Source organism: Ctenocephalides felis, unplaced genomic scaffold, assembly GCF_003426905.1.
Source record: "Ctenocephalides felis isolate EL2017-DRISC unplaced genomic scaffold, ASM342690v1 CF-g0.4_SCAFFOLD_01170, whole genome shotgun sequence".
Classification (NCBI taxonomy): Eukaryota; Metazoa; Arthropoda; class Insecta; order Siphonaptera; family Pulicidae; genus Ctenocephalides; species Ctenocephalides felis.
The window spans coordinates 24,857,344-24,883,040 of NW_020537324.1; the positions used below are offsets into that span (position 1 = coordinate 24,857,344).

At 27.2% G+C, this 25,697-nt stretch overlaps 1 protein-coding gene across 1 annotated transcript in view; it reads left to right on the forward strand.

Moving 5' to 3' along the window:
• Nucleotides 1–25,697, forward strand: part of LOC113366988 (nitric oxide synthase-like protein) — a 270,726-nt gene that overhangs the window by 134,891 nt on the left and 110,138 nt on the right. The gene's annotated exons all lie outside the window — the stretch shown is intronic.

A 25,697-nucleotide genomic window follows, 5' to 3' on the forward strand; every position in this document is an offset into this window, starting at 1 on the left:
GAAAATAAACAAATAGTATTATTATATAAGTAAATAATTTCAAAAAATTTGTCTTTGAGTTCTATAAAAATCGTAAATTATATATCGCCTTTATCCTATAAATAATTAAGTGATATAAATAAAAGATTTGTTATACTGAACCAGCAATAGCCATGGATGTATTTTTATAACTGAATTTAAAAGCTGCTTGATAGATTGCAATCTGTCTATATTCATCCATCTTTATAGGTTTTGAAACCCCTGAGATAAAAAACAAACTGGAAATCAAATTATGTAATCATATATCGTTTATTTATTTCCGACGAGAAAAATGTAAAATTCCTATAGATCACGAAGAAATTAATTTATTTTAAAATGCGATTCACATCAGTACAACTAGTAGGTACTTATGTACTTATAATAAAATTACCTATCTTTGATCATTTACCAAGAAAAATTGCGTTGCAGAAAATTGCTGTACTGATCATCATAAAGTATTCTGATAAAATAGATTTTCAGTCCAATCATTAGGAAACCGTCGTAAATGGAGTGTAATAATGCTTGATAGCAGTAATCAAATTGAGTTAAATGTAATAATAAAATCAAATAAGAAATAAAATTGTATAAGCCTCTCACAGGGTAATAATTTGAGCAAATTATGTTGTATTAGTAAAAGGGATATAAAATGATGTACGGAAAATGGGTTTTTATTATCTAGTTGGTTTTGAAGTCAGGCTTTCTCGTACATACAAAAGAATTCAGTTTTTCTGTCAATAGTTAGATTCAAAATATTTCTTCAAACTGTATCATTATTAGAATCCAGGAATATTAACAATTCAGTCTTTCAGCTCATTTCAATAAACTAAACAAAACTGTTTTAAAAATGTTATAGAGCATTAACAATACAATTAAGCACTTACAAATAAAATTTTCCAGAAAATATCAAATTACTAGTGGTGTATGACATCGTGTCTTAAGGAAAATTGCTGGAACTTTCCGTACTCTAATGAAATATTCGAGGAATCCTCAATGTTTTTGAATTGATTATGAATACTCTAACTTTCTTTATTCTTATACTTAGTGACAAAATATAAGAACTTATGAATCGGCAAGATCAAATTTCATTTTTTTTTTGCTAAAAGCGAACGTTTTATCAACACAAGCAGTAAGTTTTTTGAATCATTCAAATCGGATGCTTAACTGTTACAAAAACTGCTATGTTTTGCATATTTTAGCACCGTATTTCCGAAACGGCTGGACCTGCCTTTGCAAAAAACTAATCTTCACGTATCCCCATCATTACAAATTGAACGCTTTTTGATCGTTCAAATTGGATGCGTAGTTCTCTAAAAAACTCGTTTTCAATTTTTGCACTCTTTGCTCCGTATCTCCTAAACGGCTTGACTTGCCTTTGCGAAAAACTGAGTAACACATCTTCATATCAATAGGAATCGATTGTTTTTTTAAACCATTCTACTCACATCCATTTTTTCTAAGGTATTCCAAAATGTGAAGATTAGGAAAATTAGAAAGTTAATAGTCTCATATATTCTACTTATGAAGATATCATTTTTTAGAAATAGCTATAATTTTAATTAGCTACATTTCTCTAATTTATAATTAAAAAACAATATCCTAAAATCGCTTTGTATACTAATTACATGTTGTTTACAACAAAAATATTCTTCTACAATTTTTTTATTATGATAATTAATAACATTGATAATTTGAATAATAATTTAAATAAAATCAGAGCATGTCAAATTTCTTTGAGATTGTTTAGGCGACTTGTTAGCATTTTTTGAATATATTAATTATTATTAATATTTGTCTTTTTAAGCAATTATCCCTTATTTGGATTTTTATATGTACGACATCATTTTATAAAATTGTTTCAAATAGTAAAAAATGGAATCAGTGTTGAATGATGTTCCACATATCAAATTTTACAGATTTCTCTATTAAAAGAATTTTTTTTTTAATCATACGAAAGCGTTATAATCAACATTAATTACTTTATTCTGATTTATTTATTATTAACTTCCCGTAGGGTAAGTTATTGTAATGGGCCGAAAATCGGAATTGAAAATTTTTACATTTCTTGACGTTTTGAAGGTTTCTGAACTTTTTGGCATATCTCAGAAAAAAATGGATGTGTGTGTGTGTATGTATGTATGGATACAATTTTTCGTCCACGTTTTCGGGCGTACGGATCAACCGATTTGAATGGTTTAAAAAACATTCGATTCCTGTTTATAAGGAGATGTGCTGATTAGTTTTTGGCAAAGGCAGGTCCAGCAGTTATGGAGATAAAGAACAAAGAGTGCAGAAAATAGAAATCGAGTTTTTCAGAGAACGGAGCATCCGATTTGAATGATCGAAAAAACATTCAATTAGTAATGATTGGGGGAAGTGGTAATTAGTTTTTTGCAAAGGCAGGCCCAGCCATTTCGAAGATACGGAGCTAAATGTACAAAAAATGGCAAGTTTTGTGAGAGCTAAGCGTCCGATTTAATTGATTTTTTTTTTTTAATTTTTTGTATATCGAAAATAGTTCAGATTTTATTTTATTCTGACTATAGTTCTAATATACTTTACAAATAATTTCAACTTTGCAATTCAGTTTATATAATTCTTATAAATATTAGACAATGTTACAATATTTATAATAATCTATTTGAAAACATTCACTATTCATCGAACATTTCGTTACGGTACGGGAAATTCCAGCAATTTGCCTTAAGGCTCGATGCCACCCACCCCACTAGTTTACTTTAAAATGTTGAAATTAAACAAGAAATTTCAAAAATGCATATCTTTAACTTGACTTTTACATTTTTAATTTTACAATATAACGTCAAACCTAAAATACTATTATTTAATTTAAGTGTGAGACAAAAACTAATCTTAATATGTTAAAAGTGTGCATAACATTACAAATAAATCATAAACTGTGAAAAAGCTGAATTAAATAAATTTAAAATGGCATCACATTTTGCAAATATGTTTGGCCAATTTGGTCAATATACTAAAAATAGTATATATAGTAATGGAACTAAAGAAGTGATAGAAAATTCTATTAATAAATTGAATGAGAATTCCAATTATAAAAACCAAGTGAATGATACAACTAGTTCCAGTAGTAAACCTCTGAAATTGAAAAATGTCAGCAACAAAGCCGAGTGTTATGATACTTTACACACAAAGGCATCAATGGTGAGTAGATAATACTAAAGTAATTATTTATTCTATTTATTCTATGTTTGTTTGCACTCAATATTTCAAAATAAATTTAAAATTACCATTTATTACAATAGACTAAGTTTATTGTAAGACTACAAATTAATTCATTTCTTATATCTTAAATAAATATTATAACATGATTAATTACCTCGTCCATACATATTTCTGCAGTCCATTCCCTTCAAAATTCTCCTGTAGCATAAACTCCTAAACGACATTAAATTTAGGTAAATAATGTCCTCAAGATATAATTATATAGATAAGTATTTTAATAGCTCATGAAGATTATTTATGTTCACTTTACATTGTGCAAAAGGTCGTAATATTGAATTTATTCTTAGGCTTTATACGTTTCGATAATATTATTCTAATTAAGACGAAACGCCATTATGAATTTATTACTTGAGCGCAAATTGATTACTACACAATAATTAATTAAGAGATTATTTATCCTTAAATTTAAAGCCTATAGAAATAATAAATTTGATAAGAGTGGAATGGGTTAATATTTTGTTATAAACAGAGTGAATGTAGTTAGTACTATCAGCTAATTTTTTTATCATTATTAGGATTAAATTTTAGTTGCATATTGATTGATATCCAGCTAAAATACATATATTTTATTGTATTCATTAATAGTACAATGGAAGTTCAAATACGCGTTTTTAATATAACAAATATCATGTTAGCTATTTTCTCAAAACCATCACTGCATTAGGTTATGTATCGTAATTTAAAAAAAAATGTAGTCCCACATCATAAATAAAATTTGTATATTTTTCATTTAATTTTTTAATTATTTATTTTACAGTACGACTATCATCTTTTTTACATATTTAATATGTGGTTAAAAAAATCACTGGATATATGTTAAAGTACATGTGTATCCATTATTTATTATAAACAAAAACTAATAACCAAATTTGATTTTACTTTGTGGTGCCATACACAAATACAAAATTGCACAAATAAACTACTACCCTATCAAATAAAATATTCATATTTTTGTAATTCATTGTTCGATTGTTTCATTTGTAATTGAACAGTTGCCCTGTGAATACAATTTTCAATTGAAAATATATTATATTACAATTTGCGCAAACTTTGTGAAATATATTCTATTGAAAACGTAAACCCAATACTTAAATATTCTGAAAATGTTTTATTTTTGAAGTTTTGTCATGGTATATACACATTTTTGTTTGAGAGTTTTGGATTATAACAATTTATTTTCATAAAATATATTTTAATCAGCTATGTTCTATTTTGACGTCTGCAACAAGTCATTATATATCATTCCACAAATTAATTATGAAATAAATTAAATATATTAATTATGTTCAAAATTAATTATAAAGTTTTCTCATAGGTTTATGTAATGAATAATGATAGCCATCTATTTTTCATGAAATAATTTGATACAGATTTGATATAGTACCACACATTGTTTAATTAGGCAAAAACTAATTTAAAATTAATTAAAATCTGTATATCTTTTTATAAACTTTACTAATTGTGCTATAATTATATAGTATTATTCAGAAATATTTATCAACAGAGTTGCAATAACTATTTATTTAATTTATCTTTCGAAAATTGCTTTCATTAATATAATTTTCTTTATTTTACTATTGTTTCATTTTTCTCGCCTTTAGCAGGGTGAAAATTCAGTTGGTTCTTTTTGCCCCACTCACATGCTAGCTTTTATGGAGGTTATAGAAAAACATCTACTGAATCTGCCTTAAAAATAATGATACATCTTATAAAACAATTAAATAATACAGTTTTCTTATACTTAAAAATAATATTAGAGTCTCGCAAACTAAATAACAGTGCTCACAACCGTTAAACAGTGCTAAGAAAAACAAATCACAAAAAATATGAATTTTCAAACATGTTTGTTTTTTTCCGAAGTAGAAGCCCATGTTTGATTTAGGTCAATTTTTGGTTACACATCTTTTGCCTTCTACTTTCAAATTTTGTTGGTAAAAAGTTCCTATATTTACTTGTTTTTGAAATATTGAGATCTTTGACTTGCGTACATTTAAGCCTTTCGTAATTTACTATAAATAAAATTTAGAAATATTATGAAGTTTTTATTATAGGAATTAAAGCAATTAGAAACATGTTTTGAACTGATCTTTATCACTTCTTAGTTAATAAGCTATAATATAACTTTGGGGTGATTTATTTCGAGTGAACAAATTTAATATTAATTTAATTCTAAATTAATTATAAAGTTTTATCCTAGGTTTTACTAATTTTTGTTCACAAAATTCAAATTAATGCAATTTATTTTCGTTAAATATATTTTAAACAGAGCACGCTGTATTACAACGTCTTTAATAAGTCAGATTATATACCGTTCCACACAAATTGTTTAATTAAGTGAGAAAACAAATTTAATATTAATTATGTTTACCCACGAAGTACTTGTGTGTGTCTGCGTTTACATTCCCCGTATTTGACTTTTGTTTCGTTAAATTAATATTTGACTCGTATTTAACTTTACTGCAAACCGACATAATAAATCATCACTGACGATTATATTATAAAGATATTTATTAAATTAAATCCAGTACTGTACCTGTGACGGTGTTCGAGGGAGCTTAAAGCTTCCCGCCGAGCTTTTGTTAGCAACACATTGGCCGCCGTCGTAACTTTTCAGACAGCTCGCAAGATGCGGTTCAATGTCGATAACTCATATATAATGGTTTTTGGTATATTTAACATAGGATTCTTAATTGACTGAAGGCGGGTTTTGGGTTCTTGAATAGTATTTCGTGAATGCAAGATGAATTACGGTGGTCAATAGAAATTAATTTTTGTCCCAATTCAAATGTCATTTATGTAGTCAGACAGAATGTAATTGATTTTCGTGCTATATCAGTAGCAAATATACTTGCATATAAGGAAATAATTAACCGCATTGGACAGTCTGATGCCAAGCAGTATTTATATCGATTTCCATAAAGAAAATACAATTCAACCAAGTTTGATACCTGCTTCGGTATCGGGTAGTCACATGATTATTAGTCTTGTTTTAATTCACTAATAAGATATTAAATTTCGTAAAAGTATTACGATTTATCAGATTAATTATGTAGTTTACTTAGATTGTTACAGATTTACCACTTAGTTTTATTTGTTGTAGTTATTTTGCACTGACACTTTACAGTGTTATAAATTAATAATAAAACAATCATTAATAATTAATACATTTTAATAATAAAATAATTATTAATAAAATATGTATTTTTAACTTCCTGTAGGGCAAGTTGTAGTAATTACAAAAAAATCGAAAATGAAAGTTTTCATATATCTTTACGTTTCAAAGGTTTCTGAACATTTTGGTATAACTTAGAAAAAAATGATGTATGTGTGTGTGTGAGTCTGTGCGGATACTATTTTTTGTCGACAATTTCGGGAACATGGTTCAACCGATTTCAATTATTTCATACCTATAAATAATGACATGTGCTGATTAATTTTTGGCTTAGGCAGGTCTAGCCGTTTCGAAGATACGGGGCAAAAACAGCCAAAAACGGTAACTCAGTTTTTAGGAGAACGGAGCGTCCGATTTCAATAATTCAAAAAACATTTTACTTGTATTGACAAGATGAAGAACTGATTAAATTTTTGGAAATGCAGGTCTAGCGGTTTTGGAGATCTAGTAAATAAAGAAAAAAATGCCATTTTGAGGTCAAAAATGATCATTAGACATATGCACCTTTTATACATTTTGAACAAGCGATTAGAATAGTTCAAAAAGCATTCGATTTCCATTAATAAGGAGCCGTGCTGTTTAGTTTTTGAACAAGGCAGGTCCAGCCGTTTTGAAGATACGGAGCAAACAGTGCCAAAAACAGTAACTCAGGTTTCAAGAGAACGGAACGTCCGATTTTAATAATTCAAATAACATTTTACTAGCATTGAAAAAATAAAGAATTGATAAAATTCTTAGAAAGGCAAGTCTAGCAGTTTTGGTGATTGAGTAAAAAAAGTAAAAAAAATGCCATTTGGCGGTCAAAAATTATCCTTAGACATATGCACATCAAATTATCAGAAATTTTATAGAGATTTTAATAATGAGTATAAATTTTGTTTACATTTTTATGGGTTCCGACTCATTTTTCTTATGTTAGACAGCATCGCGGCGCTAACGCGCTTCGACATTTCGTATTTATGCAGCTAAAAAAGCGCGATTGCTTTGAAAAAAAAGTTCAAAACTTACAAAATATTTCGTAATATAAAAAAATTCCATTTTTTTTTCAAAAAAATCTTTTTTTCAAAGTTTAAAAAAAAGTTCAATCTTTTTTGAAAAAAATATTCTTTGGTACGGGAAGTTCCTGCAATTTGTCTTAAGGCACGATGCACCACACCACTAGTTGGCAATTGAGAAAAAAAATTTTGCAATCAAAATATTCCGTTTCATCGATTTATAAAAGCTCACACACTTTCCAGCATACCACCCAACCCATAACTCAAGTTACTAGAACTGACATACATCATCGAGATATATCGTTTTACATCATTTTTCATAAAAACAAAGTCATTTATGATTGACAAATGATGTATGACTTTTGCATCTATGATTCTCTAGAGCAACATCTGTCGGATTCGTTAAAATTCGATGCAAACAATTAGCCAACTGTTGCGAATGATTGAATTCCGTTTCCGTGCTCTTCGATGAAATTTCGCCGAATGAGATAGTATCACGCACCGAGCAACTGGATCGTATAAATTATTGCTTCCCCAGTTTAAGCGCAATTTAAAATTCAGATCAATTGTGTTGTTTGAACAACCTATATCAAAGCTTGTTTTTACAAAAAATGTACAAACGGTGGAACGATGAAAGAAAAACGAATATTGAATTTTACTTGGATGCCCATTGTGATTCTTTGCAACTTTTTGTATATATTTACCTGATAGCTAACTTTTTCTACTGCAACAGTGTTTTACTTCGCATACAAAATATAACTCGGGCGCACGCAATGCATAGAAAACAGTTTGCACGTACTGTTCTTGTAACTTCATAACATAATAAATGGATATTTACTCAGAATATGTTGTAACAAAAAGGATATATGTAAAGTTTTTGTGTCTAAAGGTGAGAGAATCGACTGTTATGGGCATTGAATATTTATTTTTATTGAATATATGTTGTAAACAAAACGCATATTTTAAAGTTTATTAAATGTTTTTTGTTATAATTTTATTTGAACAGCGATCAGAACTTATGGGTTCTATGAGCTGTTGTGATTAATATCTTACAAACTACGTTTGTTTTATTACAGATGGCAACCCAAACAGTTGTCACATCTCTGTATGATAAATTTTTATCACAATCTCTGTAATAGGGCAAGTATGGTGCAACAATGCCGGGTGAGGACTATTTTCACTTGGAAACATATTGCTATTCATATTTCCAAGTGAAAATCGTTGTCAATGTTGCCTGACAACAGGCTGGTCGAAATGGGTATCGAACCCGGGACCTCTGAAACAAGTCCTGTCGCTCTCAACCGCTTACCTATGGGCGAGCCCAAAAAATGTGAGAGAATTGAATTTTATGGGAATTATATATAATATCATTTCTTTATGTTTACAGTTTAAACTAGTTAAAAGTGACATTCAATATTCACCCAAAATTAATCAGGACGATTTCCAACCAATATCTTTCAAATAGTTTCTTGATTATTTAAAATCGGTTCAAAATAGCGGGCTAAAACGTGGAGAAAATTCACTTTTATGCTATTTACAAAGAAACGGCTTTTCTGATCGTCGCATTTGTCAAAACTGACAAATGCTGGTCCATATCGAGATACATCGACAGAAAATTTTAAGAAAACGTCGACAAAACGTCAAAAATCTGTTCACACACACACACACACTTTTACTAAAATTGGTCTTATTCGATTCAGAATAGCTTGAAACGTCGAAAAAACAGAACATTGAGAAATCGGATCTTTTGACGAAAACAAACTTATTCTTCGGGAAGTTAACTACGTTTAAATTTAATAAATTTTAGCCAAAATTTATTAAATTTATATATTGAGTTTTCCTAATAAATAAATATTACAATATAAACATTTGTTTATTACCTAAATATTATTGTTCTGAAATATTATTTTATAATAAGGTGAAGAACAAGAAGTAAAGTAAAAAAAGATTTAACAATAATATTTGAAAGTAGAGAAAAATACATGTATAACCAATCATCACATTGATTCTTATAACGTTGCTATAAAAAAGTAGTAAATAAAAAAGTAAATTAAGTTAAAAAAGCAAATTTGTAAGACAACAAATTGAATAAATAATTGTTCCAATTCTGATGATGAATGTTTCTGACGGAGTACCAGATCAAGGTTATATACAGTATTACCTCTGTAAAAAATGTACCCATGAAGTTTATATTTTGTATAAGTTGAATAATAAAGCTTTTATTTTGTAAATTCCTTTTAAAATTGAAAATGGGACTTTGGACCTGTTTGCTTACTGGCCTTCTCATTTTCCCCCGCCAATGGGGTAAAAACAACCAGGTGACATTTTTTTTTAAACAGCAAAAAAACACATTTGTACAATGATATAAGCTAGGAGTTTCACTGAATCTGGTCAGAAATTCGTTTGATATGTGTTGTTTATTGTGATATAATTGGTTTGGTTTTGACAATATCTCGAATTCAAAATGCAGCTTTGTGCCCCACTTTACTATGTGGTGAGGATTACTATGATTAATTTGATATAAGCGGACTGTTAATTATAAATATTCCATCACCATAAGATATGTGAATAAAACCACTATTTAGTTTAATATATATATTGATCTTCACTCTACAACCTTCTTCTCTCATTACATTTGCTAGTTCCCATATTATTATAACATACAGGTATTTATACTCATACCATCGTATCCCCTACCCTGAAGGGTCCCGGGTTAAATAGAAAAAGCCTTGGTCAAATCTTGACCACTATGCATTATGTTATTAAATATTGATATATTGTATAACTAGTTATATTTTACTAAGAAGTTGGTTTTTATATCTGAATTTAGGAAGATTTATTAGAGCATTATTAAATAGTTTCATAGCCCTCTTCATTCGTTCTTACCCGGATTTTGTTTATTGCTCGTAAAACGTCCAAGCTGCTAGATAATCCGAAATCTAACACATGTCAGTCATGTTACAAATGAACACATTATTTTCAATTTTGAATTTTTGCCAATGATTTATATAATTGAAAAAAACATAAAATGATAAATAATAAAATAATCTACCGTAGAAATTTGCAATTAAATAGTTTTTGCTCGAATCAAAGTATGATTATTATTTTAATAAAATTGAAACAGTATTGCCAAAGTTATATTCACTATCAAAATACATATTTCCGGAATTGATTCTTTACTTTTATTATTTTGGTATATTGTTTCTGGATTTATTTGAACAGAGATTAGAATGTAAGTCATATAAGCAGATGTAATGTTTGACTTAACTATACTTTGTTTTCCACAAGGCAACCCAATGGTTGACTTATCTCTATTTGTTGACTTTATTATTACTATTTCTGCAATACTGATAATTTTTTTATTAATGCAGCAATCTATACTGCTATCTATACTGTCAAGTAAAAACCGATATCCATAATTCTTGACATCAGGCTGTCCAAAGTAGGTATTGAACCTGAAAATTTTGACTGAAAAATTATAGTTTTCATCATTAATCCACGCGGACGTCATATCGTATGCATAAACTGTAAACTATAGCATGAAAAAAATATTTGAAATATTCATTTGCATTTGTTTTATTTCAAATGCAATTCAAATTATGAAGTATAATAATTACAAAAAGAGTATAATTTCATAATGCATCATATTTAATTTCCTTCAAGTCGTAAAAACAAGTGATGCTTGTTTTAATATTAGTTGAGTTGTGCCAGAAATAAAAACTATACTCCGTAATTTACTATCTCCATATAATGTTATTATTAATTTTCCATTCTATACATGCATATTAAACTTTTATTATCCATAAAAATTTTGTTGTAACAGTATGTTTTCACAAAATTCGTTTAATTAAAATATTAAACGTAAAATTTAATTTTTATTTGAGCAATTTGAAATTATTATTTCTGTTTAGCACTATCCAAAGATATCGATAAAAATATATGAATAAATATATAATATTGTATTTTATAATTTTTTTGATTTACGCGTATTTATCAAAGAGCTTTCTTTATTTTTTCAAAATAAACTGCTATGTAATTAAACTTGAATTATACTTTTAATTTTAACTAATAGTTTACATCGTATTATTCAAAAATATTTTTATGTTTTTATTATGTAAATGGCCCCGTATCTGGTTAAATAACATTGTTTAATATCACATGTCTTTGTATCTATTATATATGAGCTAGATTTATGGTTTGCTTATTAAACAGTATAAGGACATTACGAGCATCTTCTTACATTGTATTGCATTAATCTAGTAAATAATTATATTTTATTTAAATTCAGTAGATGATTTAATATTGATTTTTTAAACAGTTTTGTAAATGTTTTAAAATTATACATTACCTAAATAATTCATTTATTTATATATTCAGAATTAGAGAAAATTAACTTAAATATGATACTAAAACGAAACTAGTGGTGCATGGCATCGTGCCTTGAGGCGAATTTCTGGAACTTTCGGTACGGTAATCAAGTTATGAATGAAAATAATCAATAATCGATCAAAACTGATTAATGATTTAAAATTATTAATACAATCATTAAATTATCATAAATTATTTACGTGCTAAATTCGTATAATATTCTTGTTCATAAATTTTAATTCTAAAATATATTTTTTTTTGTTAAGAGTATACATAAAACCCCAAATTGAAAAAAAACGATATATATATAAACAATGCAAAATAACAGACACACATAGGATTTTGTACATATTAATATATATAATATAAACTTAACTACACTACCAGTTTACTTGACTACCTGTCTACCTGTCTACCTGTGCGCCTGTTAATATAGCTTCATATGTCTGCTTAACTAACTGACTGTTTACCTGAGTACCTTTTACCATATCTTTATATCTAACTGTTTACCTGTTTACCTGTAAATCTACATAATCATCTATTCACCAGTTCACCTGTCCAGAGTTTTATAAGCATTCTTTAAAATATTACTAAATTTTAATTAAAATTGATTGGCTGTTCTAATAATAAATTGAACAATAGCTATATAACATTTACAATGTGGTCAAAGAATTGCTTTGAAAATTACATTCTCAAATTACAAAACAAACGCTAAGTATGTTGTCTCGTGGAGAGTGATTTATTACATCGGCTACGATGTTAAATATTGCTCGAGCAGAAACGTAAACTATCTTAAAACTTGTTTAAAAACTACCCAAGGTAAAGACATCGCCGTTAAAAAATTATAAGAAATTAGAAATGTTAATTAGAATTTAAGTATCTGCACTGAAACAACATCAAAAGTGTAATTTAATCAAAAAAGCTAGCTTTCGTGTAGGACTATTTCATATAAGTACGCCACGTGTGAGTATTTTTTCAATATATAATATGATTTACTATTTTGCTTATTTTTGTTTTATTTCACAGTGCAATTCATTTCGAGATTGGTCAAAAAACTCCATTATTATATAACTTTTGCAATATTTCCGTATGACAACACATGAAAGCTCATGTCTCGAAGTGTGAAAACAAATAATCCAAATCGAAATGTGTGATTTTATACTCAATCCTTTTAGTGGAAGATTATTTTATTTATTTCTGCTCTATGTGTTTACACACATACATATATTTATTTTATAAGCATTTTTCAGTTCTGCAAATCAATTTTCTTGGGAGTATTTTTAGTAGTATTTGCGTTGTTCTTTCATTCAGGGAATCATAAATATATTTGTCAGCTTAATGCGAGTCAATATTTTGAAGGAAATAAAATTTAAGTCTATTATTTTATCTGAAGTATTTTATCTTATTTTGAACTTGATTTTAGTATCGTGGAATCTATTCTATAACTTATTTAGAATGTATATTTTGTTTGAAATGTGATAAAAATTAATAAAATTAGACTTATAATACAATAGCAAGGATGACAATGCAATATATTTTTTGTAGTTAAATATAACAATCGGGGTATTCATGATGCTGTAGTACGGTTTTTGGTCTTGCAACCAAACAGTACAGAGTTCAAATTTGTACAACCTAATATCAAGCAGTAATGATATACGTTCTCACTTAAAAATATACATAAATGATTACAAATAAACACAACCATATAGGTAAGCCATCTAATAATGCTAGGTAGTAAAAATAACATCACAACATATGAAAGAGCTATGAGAGTTTATCTAATTGCTATTTAAAAAATAGTAATAAAATAAATTTGTACTATTTTTAGAGTACTTTCTAGATACAAGTTCATCTATTCTAACATAAAACTTTTTTAAAATATTCCAGAAGTGAAAGATTTTTATTTTGGGATTTAATTTGAGATTGAAAAAAAAATTGAGCAATTATGTTATAAAAACCAAATCAATTATATTACAACAAATTACACATATCAACCAAACAACTATCTGACTATGTTCAGTAAAACTCACATCTAATCTATGATTGTAAAAATAAGATTTTTCCTGTTTTTCAAAATTGTGTCACCTAACAGTTTTTACTCCATAGTTCAGTTATTTAAGCTTAAATTAAATAAGAATTTCGAAGTTAGAGATACCCAGTTGTAAGACTGTAAATACTGGTATATTGACACCCTAGAGTTGTCTCAAAACCTACATATGGTAATTACACTCTACCTATACCAGCTCACTATCTCGAATTTTTAGGTGAACTTACTATAATGACTGGACTATCATGAAAAGAAAAGCCAAGGACATCTGGGTGAAAATGGACAGCTTTTGTGCAAATAGGTTCAATGTCTTTTTTTCAAATTTAATGGATTTTACAAAATATTAGCTACATTATTCAACCAATACAGAATATAAATTTCAAAGGCACATTTTTTACATAGATAACACTGTACACAAATTTCATGAGTACATTTTTACATAGATTACATTGTACACAACCTTGATCAAGTATTTTATCAGCACTTATCTTTATCATATCTTTTGTAAAATGGCGTTTGTTAACTTTACTGTTATATTTACTATTTTACTTTATTGTTTACAGCTTTTGCATGATAATGGTTCAGTTGTTTTTTTTACCCGACCCACATATAAGCTTTTATAGAGTTTGTATGAAAATAAGGTGAAACTATTTTTAAAATAACAACACATTTTATAAAACTATTAAATAACGTATACTTAAGAGTTATATTAACGTTTAGTAAACTGAACATACAGTCCTCATAATAAAAAACAACTAAAGGCAAATATTTTTGTTATGGATTTTTAAACATTGCCATTAATTTTTATTTTATTTATCAATCTAATCATTATCTATGTACATCAAAAGTATTAAAATAACAAAGGAAGTATTATCTTATACTAAATACACAAAATTCAAAAGCTACATTAAAATTGAAATTACGTTTCTAGATAAGCAACATTGGAAATTTATTTTTATATCTTTTAAATTATCTGAAATAACTAAAGGTAGTAGCCAATCATGGAAATTGTGTATTTAAAGTTTCTTTGCTCCATTGGTTCTGTAGTACTACCTAGGTAGTATTTTTTTCGTCTTGTCGTTATCTCCTGCGCTCGGCATCAGGTGCAATATGTAAGGAAAGGTGTTTGTTAAGGAGAACCGCCCCATAAAATAACAAAGCCCGAGACATTCTGGAGCATTTTATTAGTGTTCAACATTGTATTCAATTTTATTCCTGTATGTTCAAGTATTTATATCCACGCTAGAGTGGATGCATATGCAAATATGTGAATCGCATCGTTAACAAGCTGACAGAAAATATTGCGAATATCAAAAAGTTGTTTTAAAATTATTTTGCCAGGAAAATATTCAATTTGAATATAAATATTCAACTTGTAGTAGGTACACATTGGCTTTGAGAGTGTATATGATACTATTTTTAGTATGATATTCTAAAATAAAATAGACATTTTAAAATTTATGTACTCTTATGCATAATTATAAAATTCGAAAAAAGAATCAAATGCGATATGAAACATAGTGCAGCAATATTAACTTACCGAAGCAGAGTTTTATTTTTTCAGCAGATTACTAAATTGAAAACCGTTTAAAGTTGAGAATCGTGCTGAATGGTTTCTTTCGGAATTAATAGTTACAATTTTTGGCGACCGTTTTCTCGTAATTAATTGTTGAAAAAAAAATTGACGAATTTTATGGAACTTTTTTATAGAACATACCAAAATATTACGTCCCTACGACAAGTCATTTAATTACAAAAATTTATCAAAGTTTGAAAATTCAAAAATTTCAAAGCCATTCGACGAAACTTGATGAGTACTCGCGTTGGTTAGTTTTTTGATGCGATCAGCTGAGTTTCTTTCTAATTAGCAGAAGAGTGGCCAAAAAAAATTAGCCAAAATTTTTGAATCGATTTTGAAAATTCCAAAAGCTATCCGAAAGATATTTTTGGAAATCATGCTGATTGGTTTGAAAAAAGGTCGTCATTTACAATTGATCATTGAAAAAAATATCGACGTTTTAAATGAATTCAATAAATAAAATATTATAGTCTTACAAAAACTGGTTCTATTATAAAAATTGATTAAAATTTGGATTATTCGCCTGCGCTATTAGAAAATACTCTGAGTAATTATTAGTCTTGTGTTCATGTTTTAGTGATGTGTAATAAATTTTTTTATTCAAAATTGTATAATCTACAAAAGTTCCTTACATCATAAGTAACCTTACAGCTACTAGTGTACCTATAAATCACTCATAAATTAATATATAGATTTCTTATTAAGTTGATTATTTACACATGTCGGGAAGTTCATGTAACTTTCCTTAGGGAAAAATGCCACTTACAACTAGTTCATTACGTAGGTACTATACTATAGGTACTAGATAGTTAGTGTTCTATCATACATATATAATAATGTTGAAATTTATTAATCTTTTAATTGACGTGTATTTTTCAAGAATCATGTTTGTTTTTTTGAATAATTTGCTATGCTATATTTGAATCAAAAATATCACGCCTAAAGTTTTAACTAATATTTTATTTTGTGTAGTTCAAAAAATATTAATAAATTTTTATTATGAAAAGGACTCAAAAACTAATAAAATTATAATGTTTAATTATTGGTCTTGGCATCTTGGCTTTTTATTGGAAAGTTCATGCAACTTGCCTTAAGGAAAAATGACTGTCACAACCAGTTTTGTTGTGTAGGTAATATGCAAAAATATCTATTATTCTTTCCTACATATATAATAATGTTGAATTACATTAATCTTTTAATTTACGTGTAGTTTTCAAGAACCATGTTTTTTCCACGCTTAAAGTATCGAATAATATATTATTTTAAGAAAATATTAATATATTTTCATTATGTAAAGGACTCAAGATTTTATGAAATAATAATGTTTAATATCGCGTGTCTTGAAACCTTTTACATATAAGCTAGATTTATAGTTTGTTTATTAATGGTATTAAATGCATTACGAGCATCACTTTACAATGTAATGTTATGTCGAGATCAGCTGAACATTATACATAAAGTAATTTAATTTATTATCAAAAATAAAATGTGAAAATGTGCCCAACAGTTTTTCAAACGATTTTTTATACACATTAATCAACAGAATATGATATACTATGCACAGGTATATTCGCTTAGATATTCAATTACCTCTGACCTCTTAAATGAGACCAGCATTTCCAAAGACTTGAAGTGACAAATATAACAGAATACTATACAATGATTCAGTCCAAAAGCATCATGCTAAAGATAGGAACCCGTATCTATTATTCTGGACAATTACATTCCCATTGCGAGATGATTATCATCCCTGGGCCAAGACTTGTCTTTCATCAGCCAAAACATTCTGTTCAATCTGATGCGCCGCGGAGTTCGCGGTGCGCTCATTTCTCTACTCGCTACAGAAGTTTTTCACGCATCAAGCAAATAATAGGAGAGCTGAGGTTAAATTTAGAGTATGACGTTAGAATTTTCAGTTTCATTTCATTTTTAGCTCCATTTAGTAGGAAGAATTGACAAACACCCATATTACTTGGCACAGTAAGTATTTTCAGAAGCGCGCCCAAACAGGCTAAAACGAAGAATTCCCAATGATCTTATAAATACCCATTTGTAAGCGCTAACATTGATATTATTATTATAATTAATAGTATCGTTATTATTATTATTATTATTATTATTATTATTATATTATTATTATTATTATTATTTCTAATATTGTTATTTTGTTATATTAATTATTATTTTTCATCTATTGTTTTTAATCTACTTTATTGTTTTTCTAGTATTATTTTCATTATTTAGAAATTTCATTTTTTTTACTTATTAATTTTATTACTAATATTATTTGCTTTTATTTTATATTAAATCAGTATATTACGGATATCATTTTATTGAAAATTCTTCCCTTTATTTCGTGCTTTTTTTATTAAATATATATAATTGTTCATTACTGTTACTAGATGTTAATTATTTATCAGTTGTACCAATTATAGTAATTAAAAAAAATATTAAAAAAAATAAAAAATGAAAATTTAGTAGGTAATACCGCATTTGGATTTTTTAGAGCTGCAATCAGTACTTCATGGTTCCGGGAGCTGTTATAATGAATTTCTAAAAACTACGTCGATTTTTTATAGATGGCCATCCATTTTGTTTGGTTGTGATCTTTGTAAGATCAATATTTATCACTTTGCGTCTTTTATATTATTTTTCTTAATTTACTAATTAGCTGAGAGAAAAATAAATTAAATAGTAATTTGTACATTTGTCTATGTCTATGTCTATATGAAATACTGTTCTTAAATATGATGGCTAGTCACAAAATCAAATCATACACCCAAGACATAAAAATATGTCTAAAAGTATATACCAAAACATAATTTTCTAAACTGGAAATTTATGTGAAATATCTAGTTTAGTTTTAGGTTTTGTTTTCTTGTATTGAATTCTTCTTCACATTTCTTTTTTGTATTTTGTTTTAAGTTATATTTTTGTTTATCTGTTTAATTTTTATCCAAAAAGGACAAGAAATACCTGTCACAACATATACATGTCACATGAAACAAGACTAATTGCAGGTAATTAATTACTAATGTTCAACTTACAGTAAAATAACAAACAAAGTTTTTTATATGTAACAATTATTATTAAAAATATACGAAAAAAAATTACTTTAGGCTCTTTAAAAGCATTTCGACACAATGCTGTAATGGAAACTTGTTCAAACGAGTATACTTCATCTTTGGACCCTATTTCAAAATCAGTAGAGTTCAACTGTTAGACGACTGTCATTACCGAAACCTGGTGCAACAGTACCCAATTTCCCCTATTAATCATTGTATACGTTTGTTTTACTATGCAGTAACGTCAACTAGAGCACTTACTTGTCAAATTTCCAAGACGAAACAAAATCACTTTTCGACTGTTTACAGTTTTTCTCTTATATTTTTTGAGTGAGATTCTAGACAGGTTTTAGATAGTTCTAGTAGCTGACAATGTTTAAAATTTTGTACTCAGACTTAACAGAGCTTGAATAATTTTTTCTAATATTTTGCAACTATTTTTATGCAAGTGAAATGAGACTCTTCATGTTAATTTTAGAGCAATAATGATGTTGATATTTTGAGATTTATTAATTATCTGACTCAATATGTGGTAATGTGGTTACAAATACAGAAAGTGAATGAAAGCGATAATTGTTTCAACAAATATATTATATCATTGGAATAATATATCATAGTTTGATCTAATTTTTACTAACATTGATATTATGTTTATATAATTTCATTATTTATTGTATAATAAATAGTGTTGGGCAACGCACAAACGATGTTGATTTACAATTAATACTTCCTATAATACATTTTTATTTCAATTTTTTCACTTAAATGGAATTTTCGACAAGCTTTAGTACTAACAGTTATCTCGGAAAACGGAGGCGTCGAGGTGCTACGAATGCGCAAATGATAATAATTTATGTTACACAAAAATTTCAAACAGATTTGGGATCTATTCTTCGTTGGATTTTATTAACACAAAAAACTTACTTTTAGGAAAATGTCGAAGAATATTTATTCTGATGACAAACTGGCGTCCTGAAAAGATACTGGAAAATTACAAATTTTCCATACATATTTAAAATCATATATATATATATATATATATATATATATATATATATATATACATGTGTGTGTGCGTATGAATATGTGCAAACAAATCATCTAGTGTAGCAGTAGATCTACATAATAATTGGACAATCTCATTGATTGCAATAACTATATTTGTACCTGAAATTGCTTGCCAAAGTATCTGTCTACTATACATGTGAATCGGCTTTACTCTATTATAGAATAAATGATTTCACAATTATGATCTCAAGTTCAATATTTACATCCAAAATAATGTTCAATTGATGAGATGTAATGGATAATTATGTCTATATATAAGATATAATGGATACTTATGTCTATAATATAAAAACAACTCTAATGATAGAATTCGTTAGAAACCTAAGCTAACCTAAGCATTGATTTCGTCATGCGTAATAATTCACAATTTGATGACAATCTCTTCAAAAAAAAAAAAACAATGGTATGATAAATATTCTGGAAAAATTTTGACAGTCTTTTGAAAGACAGTGAAAATATATTATTGAAAGAAATATTATATTTTACAGATGTTATATGTTTGCCTCCGCTATTAGTTTTTACAAGAACATGCTTGAGCTTTGAAGCAAACACATTTCTATAAAATCGCATTATTTCTTCTTAAGTTTTCATATAAATATCCTTATTAATTAATACTGTTATTAATTAATTGTGATATTTTAATAAATATGTAATTGTTATTAGACAAGACAACACATTCCTATACAATATAATGGAGCATTTTTGTACGAAGTAAAAAATTACAGTTCAAGCTGTAAGTGCTCTGTATATTTTTTTTACACTATTAGCATAATTGTTCATTAATTTTTTAAATAAATTAATAATTAACCCAAATTTAAAGAAAGGTTTAAATAAACTTCTGTAAACAATCATAATTTTTGTTGATGGGATGGATTTCATTCCTTATTCTTATCCTGATTTTTTTAAAAAAACATAAAAATCATTTTTTAAAAAACGTTAGTAAGATAAAACTAAGTGTGTCAATGATATAATTTTTTTTAATAATATGGTTATTTTCATACTAAACATCTTATACTGAAAATATTTTTTATGAAAAAACGTATACCGGGTCAGCTAGAGCACAATCACAATCGTGCAATCACGATCCACGTTTTTAAGAAATAATTTACGATAAAATATCATATATATATATATATATATATATATATATATTTGTATGCGTATTTATGTGTATATATATATATATATATATATATATTTAGGGTGTGATCATTAAAAGCAATCAAATATTCTCTATACGTGTTGAATGTGCTTTAATCAGAATACAGAAATTCCTCGTGTGCATGAAATTAGCTTACGATTAAATTACACATATTTTCTTGTAATTAATAAGTATTATCAGGTTCAGCAAAATTAAACAGATTTAAACAGAATATTAAACAGATATTTTATTAGGCGTGATCAGCCCCGTTAATAAATGTAAATTTTATCAATTTCGAAGCATTTATCTCTAGTATAACACTAACTGAGAAATAATAATATAATCAAAAGGTATGATGCATTCACGTATAATATGATAGTGTAATGATGAGATTCAGACTCATAAGATTTTATGGACCTAATTTGAACTCGTTTTGATTACAAATCATTATTTTAAATGTATATAATTCATTTAGTCATTTAATGAACTTCTTAATATATCTGGCGATGTACGCAATCTTAACTAAACTCAGTTCCAACTATTTTGTTAAATACGTTTCTTGGTTATCCAAGCAAAAATTCATTTTCCAAAGCATTAAACATTTTGCACAATGAGGATCGGTTAAGTTGCTTTGCACTATTACTATCCATATATACACCTGAGCAGATTCAGCATGTCGAAATAAATCTTTAAAACGTATTACATTCACAAAATTTATTTCCAAGTAAAATTGTACGAAGAATCTTACAGGTAACAGATGTTACATTTCTTAAGAATTATATTGATGAATCAATTAGTAGAACACCTGTTGGATGCTGTGTATTTTTTTTCTTTATTCGCACGCTTAAGTAAATTTTGTTGTTCAAAAGTGTGTTAAAAATTTATAATTGTCTTATATAAAATGAATAATATACACTGTTTAATAATATTTTTTTATTATAATTTTTAATCATTTGTGCATCTGTAGTTTGCAAAAAAAATACTATAACTAGTAAATAATATAATAGTATAACTATACGAGTAAATAATATAATAGTATTTAATTAAATATAAACAACAAACCATATTGAGTGCTGAATACAACCAATAACGACAATTATATATTTTTTTCAAAAATCGATTGTTCAAAATTTTGATCTTAATTTTAATTTTTTAATTTCAGTTTAATTTTTCAAAATAAATTTATTATTCTATTTTACAAAAGGTTGAAAATTTAGATATTTTTGAAAATTTTGAATGTTTTATTCATTGGAAAAAAGTGAAACTAGTGCTACAACTTCCCGTACCGAATTATAATTTTGAAAATCCGAATTATTTTCGATATTCAAAAAAAAAAATGATTTTTTTTCTTTCCTCGAAAACAATCGATTCAATACAAGCAGAAAGTTATTTGAATCATTCAAATTGGATACTTAGTTCTCTCAAAAACTGCCATTTTTTGCACACACACACGTCCATTTTTTCTAAAGTATGCCAAAATGTTCAGAAACCTTCAAAACGTGAAGATATGGGAAAATTGTCATTTTCGATTTTCGGACTATTGCAATAACTTTCTCTGCGGGAAGATAATTAGAACTCAAAATTTATGGAAGACTTGATCTATATTTTTTACCATAATTTAATTTTTTTTAATAACTAAATAAATTTCTATAAAAAATCTGTTTTGCTATCTTTCACCATCTGAAATACGTATCACATATTTTTTGTTGACCGTTGAAATATTAAAAAAATAATGGCACACTTGTAAAAAAATTATACTTTGATTTTTACTTCTTTTGAAATTTATGACATAATTATTTATTATGGTCTTGCAAATATACACATATAATATTTATAGTTGTCTAAGGTTTATCTTTTCTGCTTATAAATTAGTACCAAATGAATTTATTGTCAAATTTGATACAGAGTTTAATACCTTTTAACGCTTTTTTACATTACACATACATGCTTTTTGACTTAAAATAAACGCGATAGATATAGTATAATGCGAACATAATACTAGGCAAACAATTTCGCACGTTTTAATATATATAATAGATTTTTTATTCTTTTTAATAATTTTAGGTAGCAATAAAAAAATTTTTAGTCTTTTATGTGCTGTTGTGATGTATTTTTTACTACTCAGCAGAAAATCCTATGGTTATTATTTTTTTTTGTAATGAATCATTTCATTATACATACTAGTAAAGTGTGATATATCACTATTGCAGCAATGTACCAAAAGATTATTATCACTTGAAAATATACCTATTGGGGTCTAGAAAATAGGCATTACATTTATGCCTTAAATAAAAAGTCACTAGACCCAGGTCATCAATTATCAAGTTTTCCATTCATGATAAATATCGAATATAACAATGTGCAAAATGAATTTGTTGTAATTTAAGTTACACCAAATACTTATTCGTGATTTATACGTGGTGTTACAATTTAATCTCAGCTATGGCTTCATACTCCAAAATACTTATGGCCTTAGGAAAATGACCTAAACTCCGTAGTTGTGCACAATTGCACAAAATTGAATATATCAATTAATTGTTCGCAAGAACCTGACCCAGTGCTCAAATTAATGCATTTGTGGAGCGCGGCATTCAAGCGCAAAATAATTCTGCACATATGCGCCGTCCACAGGGTGTTCGGAGCATGTTCGGGAAATGGAAATTCCGGGAAAACAATTAACCGGCCGGCGTTTTAAAAACTAGCGGATCACGTAATAATGACACCTTTGTGAATAACTGAATGATGGAATGGATTATGACGTTTCAGTAAATTGTATATTACTTTTATATCTATACATATACAAATAAAAACTACTGTTACTTCAAGTGAAGATGATAACAAGTGCGTTGCCGAATTTTTATTGATCATCTTCACCTATTGCATATTGGTTTGGTGCATAATGTTTTTTTAAATCGAAACTAAAATATTTGTTTTTTTTTTAAATTTAATTTCCCATACTTATTGCCATTTTTAGAAAATGTATGTTTGTTGAGGGTTGTAATGTATTTTGAGGGTTGCCACATTTGACTATTTTTTAACACTATTTTTACATTTAGATGTGTATTTGTCTATAGGCTGCAGGCTACAGAAAAAACTAAATACTGCCGTCAATTAAGTATTGTATGATCACTCGACGTTTCTAGGCATTCTAAATCGTTTGGCACCAAAATTCGAAAAGTACCTCACGTCAATGTTTTTTCAAAAACGGTTGAATTTAAAAGCCATTCTATGCAACTTAATAAGGACTTTAAAATAAATTTAAAACTTCAAAAACCATTCGAATTCAGTTATCAGTTATCATACAAATCTATTGCTTCAAATGGCGATTGAAAATGTTTAATTGCTTTTATAGAGAGCAACCTAATAGTTGCGAGGCAAAACCTTTTTGCCCCTGAGCTACACGTATGAGTTCTACATTACTTGTAGTCCTACATTTAGTATAATACTGTCTAGATCCACAAATTTTAAATTTAAAACAAATGAATCAGCTAAAACTCTTGAATATCCTTGGGGTTTCGAGTGTAATTGCAGACTTCGGCACATTTTTACTCTGAAATTTTATTCCCGTAGCGGCTGACGGATAAAATGCAATGTCTTTAATTTTCTATGTACATCTTGACTTTGTGTCTGCGCTACTTCAAAATGTCATTTTGTGTCTTGTGCTTCATGTGCATCTTTTAAGGGTTTTTGAATAATATCGGCGCAGCTATTCTTTGTTATAGAAAAACTTCAGATTTTATTGTCTTTTGCACACTGCATAGATTGAAGTGCATCAAAAGAGTCACTGGAAGATATAATATTGGACGGTATAATAAATAACAAAACTCGAGACCTTATTTAACACGACAAAAAATAATAGTTAAATTTTTACATTACATTACATTTTTACATTAATATCAGTTTATTACATATTTACTTTACTTAACTTTTATTCTACTTTTCTTACATACTTTACTTATACTTTATGTTAGTTCTATTATTTTAATATCACCATAATTGTTACATAATAATATAGAAAATTAATATTGAAACCAATTTAAAATGCAATTGATAATGATATAAATTAGATAATCCTTGAATATGCATTATTTTATTAAACATTTATTAAAAATTCGTGATTTTCAAAATCAAAATTCACTATTTATTTGTACTTGTCAATTTTAATTTTTTTTGTGCGAGCGTTTAGAGCAAATCATTATTAAAAAGTGTAACCTATAACGTGAGGAATATTATTGCCAAAGATTTTCATTTGCTTGAAAATGCTCACAAAGGGTGTTTTTTGGAACATCTTTTTGATATCGAGTAAATTCTACATCTGTCTTGTTTATAAGTAAAAATATAGGAACAAATTGATTTCAAAAATACAAAATCTTATCGGAGATGTTCAAACTTGACTATTAATTATTTTTATTTGATATTTTAATGTTATGAATGATTTTTTTAAATCTTTTGCTCCGTGCTGTGGGGTAGTTCTCTGGCAAGTAAGCCTGGATGATCTTTGAGGCAACTTTTGTAATTGTCTGGATGTGTTCGTATTTTATCGTTTATCGTTAAAAAATCTTTAAGTAATTTATTTCGTTAAAATTTCTTTAAGTAATTTATTTTGGCATCTCTTAATTTTTATCACATTTAATTTGGAAGATGATTCCCATAATTGCCATAATATACTAGCTTTGCACAAATAAACTGTCAAGTAGAGCTTTGTTCTTCAGAACAACTTTTATACGTTTATTTTATTAAATTATCAGAATATCCGAGTTTGATTTGATAAAATTATTATATTTTTATATCATTCTTTTCCTTTCTTCTGTATAAAAATATAAACAAACATAAAAAAATCAATGTATTGTTTTAATTTTGTTATTTAACAGACATATGAACAATTCTCAACCATAAATCAATACTAATCAATACTAAAAAAATGTTTTTTTTGAGAAATTATTATTATGAATATTGAAGTTGTGATAGTTTTTATACAAAACTCTT